Consider the following 7,119-nt stretch of genomic DNA (forward strand, 5'->3'; position numbering starts at 1 on the left):
GTTGAATTCCGTAAGCCGATATGTAAATCCTATTCAAATTTCAAGTCAATCGGATGAAAATTGAGGATTTTAGAAATTTAACAAAGCGGTTGACCTTTTGTCTATGTTGACCTTTTAGCCGAAGCTAATCTCAAAAAATAGATGGTGGTTGAATTCAGTAAGCCGATATGCAAATCCTATTCAGGTTTCAAGTCAATTGGATGAAAATTGAGGATTTTAGAAATTAAAAAAAAGTGGTTGACCTTTGGCCTATGTTGACCTTTTGGCCTAAGCTAATCTCAAAAAGAGTTGGCGGTTGAATTCAGTATTCCGATATTTAAATGCTTTTCAAATTTCAAGTCAATCGGATGAAAATTTTGGATTTTAGAAATTTAAAATTGTTGTTGACATTTGGCATATATTGACGTTTTGGCCTATATGCTGATCTAAAAAATAGTTGGTGGTTGAATTTAGTTCGCTGACATGTATATCCTATTCAAATTTCAAGTCAATTGGATGAAAATTGAGGATTTTAGAAATTTGAAAAAAGTGGTTGACCTTTGGCCTATGTTGACCTTTTGGCCATTGTTGATCTCAAAAATAGTTGGTTGTTGAATTCAGTTCGCCGACATGTATATCCCATTCAAATTTCAAGTCAATTGGATGAAAATTGAGGATTTTAGAAATTTGAAAAAAAGTGGTTGCCATTTGGCCTATGTTGATCTCAAAAATAGTTGGTGGTTGAATTCAGTTCGCCGATATGTATATCCTATTCAAATTTCAAGTGAATCGGATGAAAATTGAGGATTTTAGACATTCAAAAAAACGTGGTTGACCTTTGGCCTATGTTGACCTTTTGGCCAATGTTGACCTACAAAATGATTGGTGGTTGAATTCAATTCGCCGACATGTATATCCTATTCAAATTTCAAGTCAATCGGATGAAAATTGAGGATTTTAGACATTCAAAAAAACGTGGTTGACCTTTGGCCTATGTTGACCTTTTGGGTGATGCTGATCTCAAAAATAGTTGGTGGTTGAATTCAGTTCGCGGATATGTAAATCCTATTCAAATTTCAAGTCAATCGGATGAAAATTGAGCATTTTAGAAATTTGAAATGGTATCATTTGAAATATTGTCCATTACCGAGATTTGAATCCCTGGTGTTGGCTTAGCGGTTAGGGTACCGGCTTGGGATCCTAGGATCCTGGGTTCGAATCCCGGTCGATCGCTAAATTAACGCCAGGGGGGTTGACTCAGCCCGTCATCCTTCCGAGGTCGGCAAATTTGAGTGCCAGCTTGCTGAATGATCACGGTGTGTACCCTGATTTACAGACTTGGCATTTAATATGGATTATATTTTTTTTGTGGGGGTGAACTTACTTTTCAAGATGTCTTCGAACCAAAAGTTCATTGGAATTATGTTGAAATTATTCTAGATTTTGTTAATGTGACCTTTAAAAGAAACAAAAACCACATTTGACATTTCCAAACAAATAAATTGATCCTTGAAAGTGATGTAAACTGATATCGAACTCAATGCATGGACAGTACTGTGTTAAACTTCTGTACGTTTTCCAGAAGTATCTCTTTATTTTGCACATTAGCCAAAAAAAAATTAAACAAAAACAAAAGTTAAATTAGGACTGGGATTACGAACAGTAAAATTACAGTTCAGTACTTCGTGTAACCCCCACGAGCATTCAGGAGAGCACGAACACGTTGAGGCATGCTGTTCACGAGATTTGCCAAGGCTTGGACAGGAATTGCTTGCCATGCAGTGACAATGCCTGCTGCAATTCACGCACAGAGGTCGGCTGCTGGTCCAAGTGGTCGATTTGACGTGTTAATTCTGCCCACAAGTTCTCTATCGGATTCATATCCGGGGACATGGCAAGCCACTCCATATGCTCTACACCACGGTCAGCAAGAAAGTGTTGGATCATGCGAGCACGATGAGGCCGTGCATTGTCATCTTGGAAGACAAAGTTTCCTCGAAAGGCTGCACGAGCAAATGGAAGCAATGTTTCTTCCAGAATGGCCCTGTACTTGAACTGGTTCAGGTTTCCATCCAGAACAACCAGGTCCGTTTTGCCCCCTGCATGAAAAGCAGCCCAAACGGTCACCCCACCACCTCCAGCTTGGACTCTTGGCACTATACAATCTTTGTTGTAGGCTTCATGCACTTGTCTGTGCACTCGGACACGGCCATCTTGACGATAGACCAGAAGTCTAGACTCGTCACTGAAGATCACGTGATTCCAGTGTCCTGGCTGCCATTGACGGTGCTCTCTGGCCCACTGCAATCGGCGCTGGTGGTGTTGTCTGGTCAGGCGTAGCTTTCTTGGGGGACGCCTGGCACGATAGCCTGCTTGAATCAGTCATTGGTTGACGAGCCTTCTGGACACAGGCACATTTGTCAGTTGCTGCCACTCAGCCCTAAGCCGATTAGCTGTCTTGGTACGGCCATTGCGGACTAACCGGTGCATCTGGCGATCATCCCTCCTTGTGGTTCTGCGGGGACGTCCTGGCCTCGGTATTGCAGTAGGGACACCCCTCTGAGCATTTCGTTTCAGGATCTTTGACACCTGACCTTGAGTGATGCCATACTGCCGAGCAATAGCAGGCTGTTTCATGCCAGAATTTTGTAAAGCCACCACTCCGTGACAAACAGCATTGTCAAGTTGACGGACCATCTCCAGAGGAAGTGGTAATAACTTTTGTAGACGTGCAGCAGTTGTTTTCTACGAATACAGAACGCAACAACCCTTATATACCCGATTGTGAAGGCAATCGTCAAATGTACCTGTCCTTAAATTTTGTCACGCCACCTGTGATATAATCCTGTTATTTGACTTCTTGCTGCGAAAGACGATCAGTGACATGATTCTTTCAACAAAGACATCACCGAAAGTAGGTGATAAATGTTGCTTCTGGGACACCTCCGTTTAACATGGGAAATCCCTCTGTAATGTCATTTACCCCCCTGTCTTTTTCAAAAACCATGAACACCTCGATTTCTCCCTCTATGAACCTATAATCCTTCTCACCTTATGAACCTATAATCCTTCTCACCTTATGAACCTATAATCCTTCTCACCTCCACTCTTTAGTCTGGCTCATACTTGCTTTTGTTGAGCCAGTTGCCAACGTGGCACAGGAAATGATGCAGCCTTGCCTTTGAAGGCTCTAACCACTGGCTTGGCACAGGAAATGACTCAGCCTTGCCTTTAAAGGCTCTAACCACTGGCTTGGCACAGGAAATGACAGCCTTGCCACTGACTCAGCCCTGCCTTTAAAGGCTCTAACCACTGGCTTGGCACAGGAAATGACTCAGCCTTGCCAATGACTCAGCCTTGCCTATAAAGACACACTTGCTTTTTGCTTTTTTAAACACACGTTATGTTTCTCTGGAGGATGGAGGATGAAGCTTTATCAGAAGACAGGTAAGTTTTTTTGTTCTCACGATTAATTTATTCATTGTCTTATATGGAACATCATTAATAGCCTCTCAATAATGATTGTTTTTTCTCTTTTTACAGTTTATCTTTATCAACGCTGGTGATTGATGTTGAAAATGAAGTCAATGATTTTCACCAACAAAGGGAGGATTTGAATGAAACGCTTACAGAATTCACTGAAGTTCGGAGGGGTCTTCATAATGAGATGGTTGAGTGTTTAGAAAGCCTCTCTCACCCGTTAATATTATCCAAGGTTGTCTCAACAACAGAACCAATGACTGACAACGAATTAAACACCTTGTTTGAAATTCTATGCGAGAGGTAAGAGATATAATTAATTATTCACAAACTTCAATCCATTAATTTTCTCCTTTTTATCATAGTTGGTGGTTGAATAACTGTGTGTTAAAGGAGCAGCTGGTGGCAAAGTGAGCTATGTGTTATTTCCTTTAACTAACTGTTTGTTTTATTCCAGCATGAAAAACCAGCCAAGCAACATGAAGTTTGATGAAACCCAGGGATTTCACAACTTCGACGACCGGAGGAGTGTCAACTCATTTCCTGCTCATGTGAGTTAAAATTTGGAAAAATGGAGTTTCTCATTTATGGTCTTAGACTGCCCTCGTGTGGTTTGGGATGGCATGGCAGGCAAATACTGTGTTTGGTGAATTTAATTAAAATCCCTTTTGTGCCTTGCAGACACAAAAGGAATTGGTGAAGCCAACATGGGAGACAACATTCTGTTGGACTGCCTTGGAAGAAACTGAATTTATGGAAGAAACTGAATTTATACCTCGTGAAAAATGTTTTATTATAATTTTTATGTTTTTAATGTTATTTAATAATTTTGATTTTATTACTGTATTTATACCACATGATACCTTGGAAGAAACTGAATTTATGGAAGAAACTGAATTTATACCTCGTGAAAAATGTTTTATTATAATTTTTATGTTTTTAATGTTATTTAATAATTTTGATTTTATTACTGTATTTATACCACATGATACCTTGGAAGAAACTGAATTTATACCTCGTGAAAAATGTTTTATTATAATTTTTATGTTTTTAATGTTATTTAATAATTTTGATTTTATTCGCTTTGTCCAGAATGATTTAATTCTTAATTACAAAAAGAGAATAAAGGAAAAAAGATGGGAAGGTGCACCCCCACCCTTGATCCCCCCTCATCCCACCCCTCCCCTCCCCTTGTGTGTGTGGGGAAGGTGGGGGTGGGATGAGGGGGGATCAAGGGTGGGGGCACACAGGGGGTGGGGGATGATGGGTGTGGTCTGTGTGGGTGTGGTCTGCGTGGGCGTGGTCTGTGTGGGCGTGGTCTGTGTGGGCGTGGTCTGTGTGGGCGTGGTCTGTGTGGGTGTGGGCGTGGTCTGTGTGGGCGTGGTCTGTGTGGGCGGGGTCGGTGTGGCATTGGGTCAGCATTTGTTCCTGTTGACATATCAGGATTAAAACCTTCAACAGCTCCCTTACCCATTCTATCACTAAACGAATATAGTGTAAATTTCATCATTTCAGATGTAGCAGAGACATAAATCAACCGCTTCAACCTCTTGTGTTCCAATATACAGGCGGACACTGTCAAACATTTTCCAGAAGAAATCATTTACGAGTGTAGCATTAGTATTATTCGCAGCCTGAGTGAATTTAAATTTACACAGCGAGAAACTATCAGCTATATTCAAGTAAGTTTGTTGATTATTTATTTCAAAACTTTTTGTTCCGTTTGAATTCCAGTCTGTTCCTGTTATAGCATTTACCTTAAAATAGTCTTCCTTTTTAGTGGAGTTTGAAATGATAATCGTATCATCCAAATCATAGATACTATCAATCGCTTCAATACTTGTATTTATATGGCATTAAAATTGTTCAAACCCTGACCCAAGTATTTTAATGATTTTTTGTCGTTCTTGTGAAGATAGCTGAGTTTTACCTTTTTTTATTTCTTTGATTGCTTGTAATTTATGAGACTCCTTTTGAGCATCTTTTATACTCTTTATAGCACCCGCAATGGAGCCCACGGCAGAAGCAGTTGAACCAATTAGGTCTTTATGTTTAAGGATGGTTGAACCAATACCCATTAGAGTATCAATTTTCCCATCTCCTTTATTTCTAAATTGATGTCCCACACCCCGTTGTCTCTTTGGTTCATAGTATCCTCTACCCATACCTTTATAGTATGGTGAAAGGAACATCCCATCCCCTATAATTATTTTATATTTTCCCAACTCGTGTTTTCTCACAATAACCATTATTTATTTATTGAAAAACTTCACGTAGGTGAATTCTGATGGATATAATTTCATCATGAAAGGATATCATATGATTATCTTGGTCGCTTATCCTAAAATTTACTCTGTATATGGTTTTTCCTGACACAGGTAAATAGACAAGATTTTTTGGTTCCATATTAAATTTATAACCAATCGGGGTTGAGTATGCGCTGAATGAAAATATTGTATTTGTTCTTATTCCATCGTTATAAGCACCATCAATCAAATCACAATGAATTAATACTGAATTTATACCGGAGGATATTTGAATGACATTATCACTGTAAGACGTCCCATTAGTTTCAATCTTTTTTGAAGAGAAACCCAATAGCTCTCTGAACGAATTTTCAATCGTGAAATCAACTTTATAATTATTTTTAAGTTTAATAGTTGATTTTGAAATGTGTTTTTGAATATCTATTACAATATTTTTTGGTTCATCACCTTCTACTTTCATAAGGCGTGAGACTTCTGAAGATATTTGAGAAATCTCGTAAGCTCTGGGTGAAACGGTTATAGTTTTATATCCACTTCCTGAATTATAACTAAACTTGTTGTTTTTCTCTGTGATATTAAACAAGGTATTGAAAGTCTCCATTGACAACAAAGAAGCCTCATATTCTTTTGTGGGGTCAAGTTGTAGTGGGTAAGGGAATGAAGCTGTGTAATCACTCGTTGTGAAATTAAAACTAAGATTTGTGCTTCTCATCTTATTCAATATCTAATAAAATATCTTTGTATTGACATTTATTAATTATTTTCATATTCATCAACTGATCTAAAATGGCGGATGCTTCATTAAAACAATTGGTGTTTCCAGCCTTCTTACTACCTCACAACAATAATAACCTATCAACTAATTGTGATGGGTCATTTGGAAGAAAACTAACACCCGAACCAAGCTTACTTAAAGCATCAATAAATATGTTTCTCCTTCTCATTCTTCTTCATTTTACCAGCAACAAAAACTCCATAATCAAGTGCGTTATTCTTTATCAAATATTCTTTATCTTCCTCTCTTTCCATATCAAGCGGTTCATCAAAATAAGGTGATTTAGCATGTCCATCTTTTGTTCGAAGAAATATTAATCTTGGGGTTAATTCAACATTTGGTTGGTCAGAACGTAAGAACACCAATTTATCATTAAATATCAATAACTTTTCTTTCACAAGATGGAACTGTGCTGGTTCTTCTGTTGGAATGAGACCTGCTCTGGTTTTTGAACCCTTCAAATATTCATTGTTTTGAAGAGCTTCTACAATATAATTGGAAAGTTTATTTACCTTCTCAAGATGCCGAAATAATCCTTCATCATCATATTCTAATTCTCCAAGTTCTTGCTCTGTCATTTGACTAAAATCTTTGAGCATTTTAAGTTTTTTCGGAGTA

The 7,119-nt window shown here is 38.4% G+C and overlaps 1 long non-coding RNA gene across 1 annotated transcript; it reads left to right on the forward strand.

Annotated features, from left to right (window-relative positions):
* Positions 1 to 3,618: 3,618 nt before the first annotated feature.
* Positions 3,619 to 4,533, forward strand: LOC144889865 (uncharacterized). The gene is made up of 3 exons (XR_013622124.1): positions 3,619 to 3,762; positions 3,917 to 4,010; positions 4,141 to 4,533. It is a non-coding gene; the product is annotated as an uncharacterized LOC144889865 (long non-coding RNA).
* The last annotated feature ends 2,586 nt before the right edge of the window (positions 4,534 to 7,119 follow it).

The sequence above is a fragment of the Myxine glutinosa genome, chromosome 1, assembly GCF_964187855.1.
Source record: "Myxine glutinosa chromosome 1, kmMyxGlut1.1, whole genome shotgun sequence".
Lineage (NCBI taxonomy): Eukaryota > Metazoa > Chordata > Myxini > Myxiniformes > Myxinidae > Myxine > Myxine glutinosa.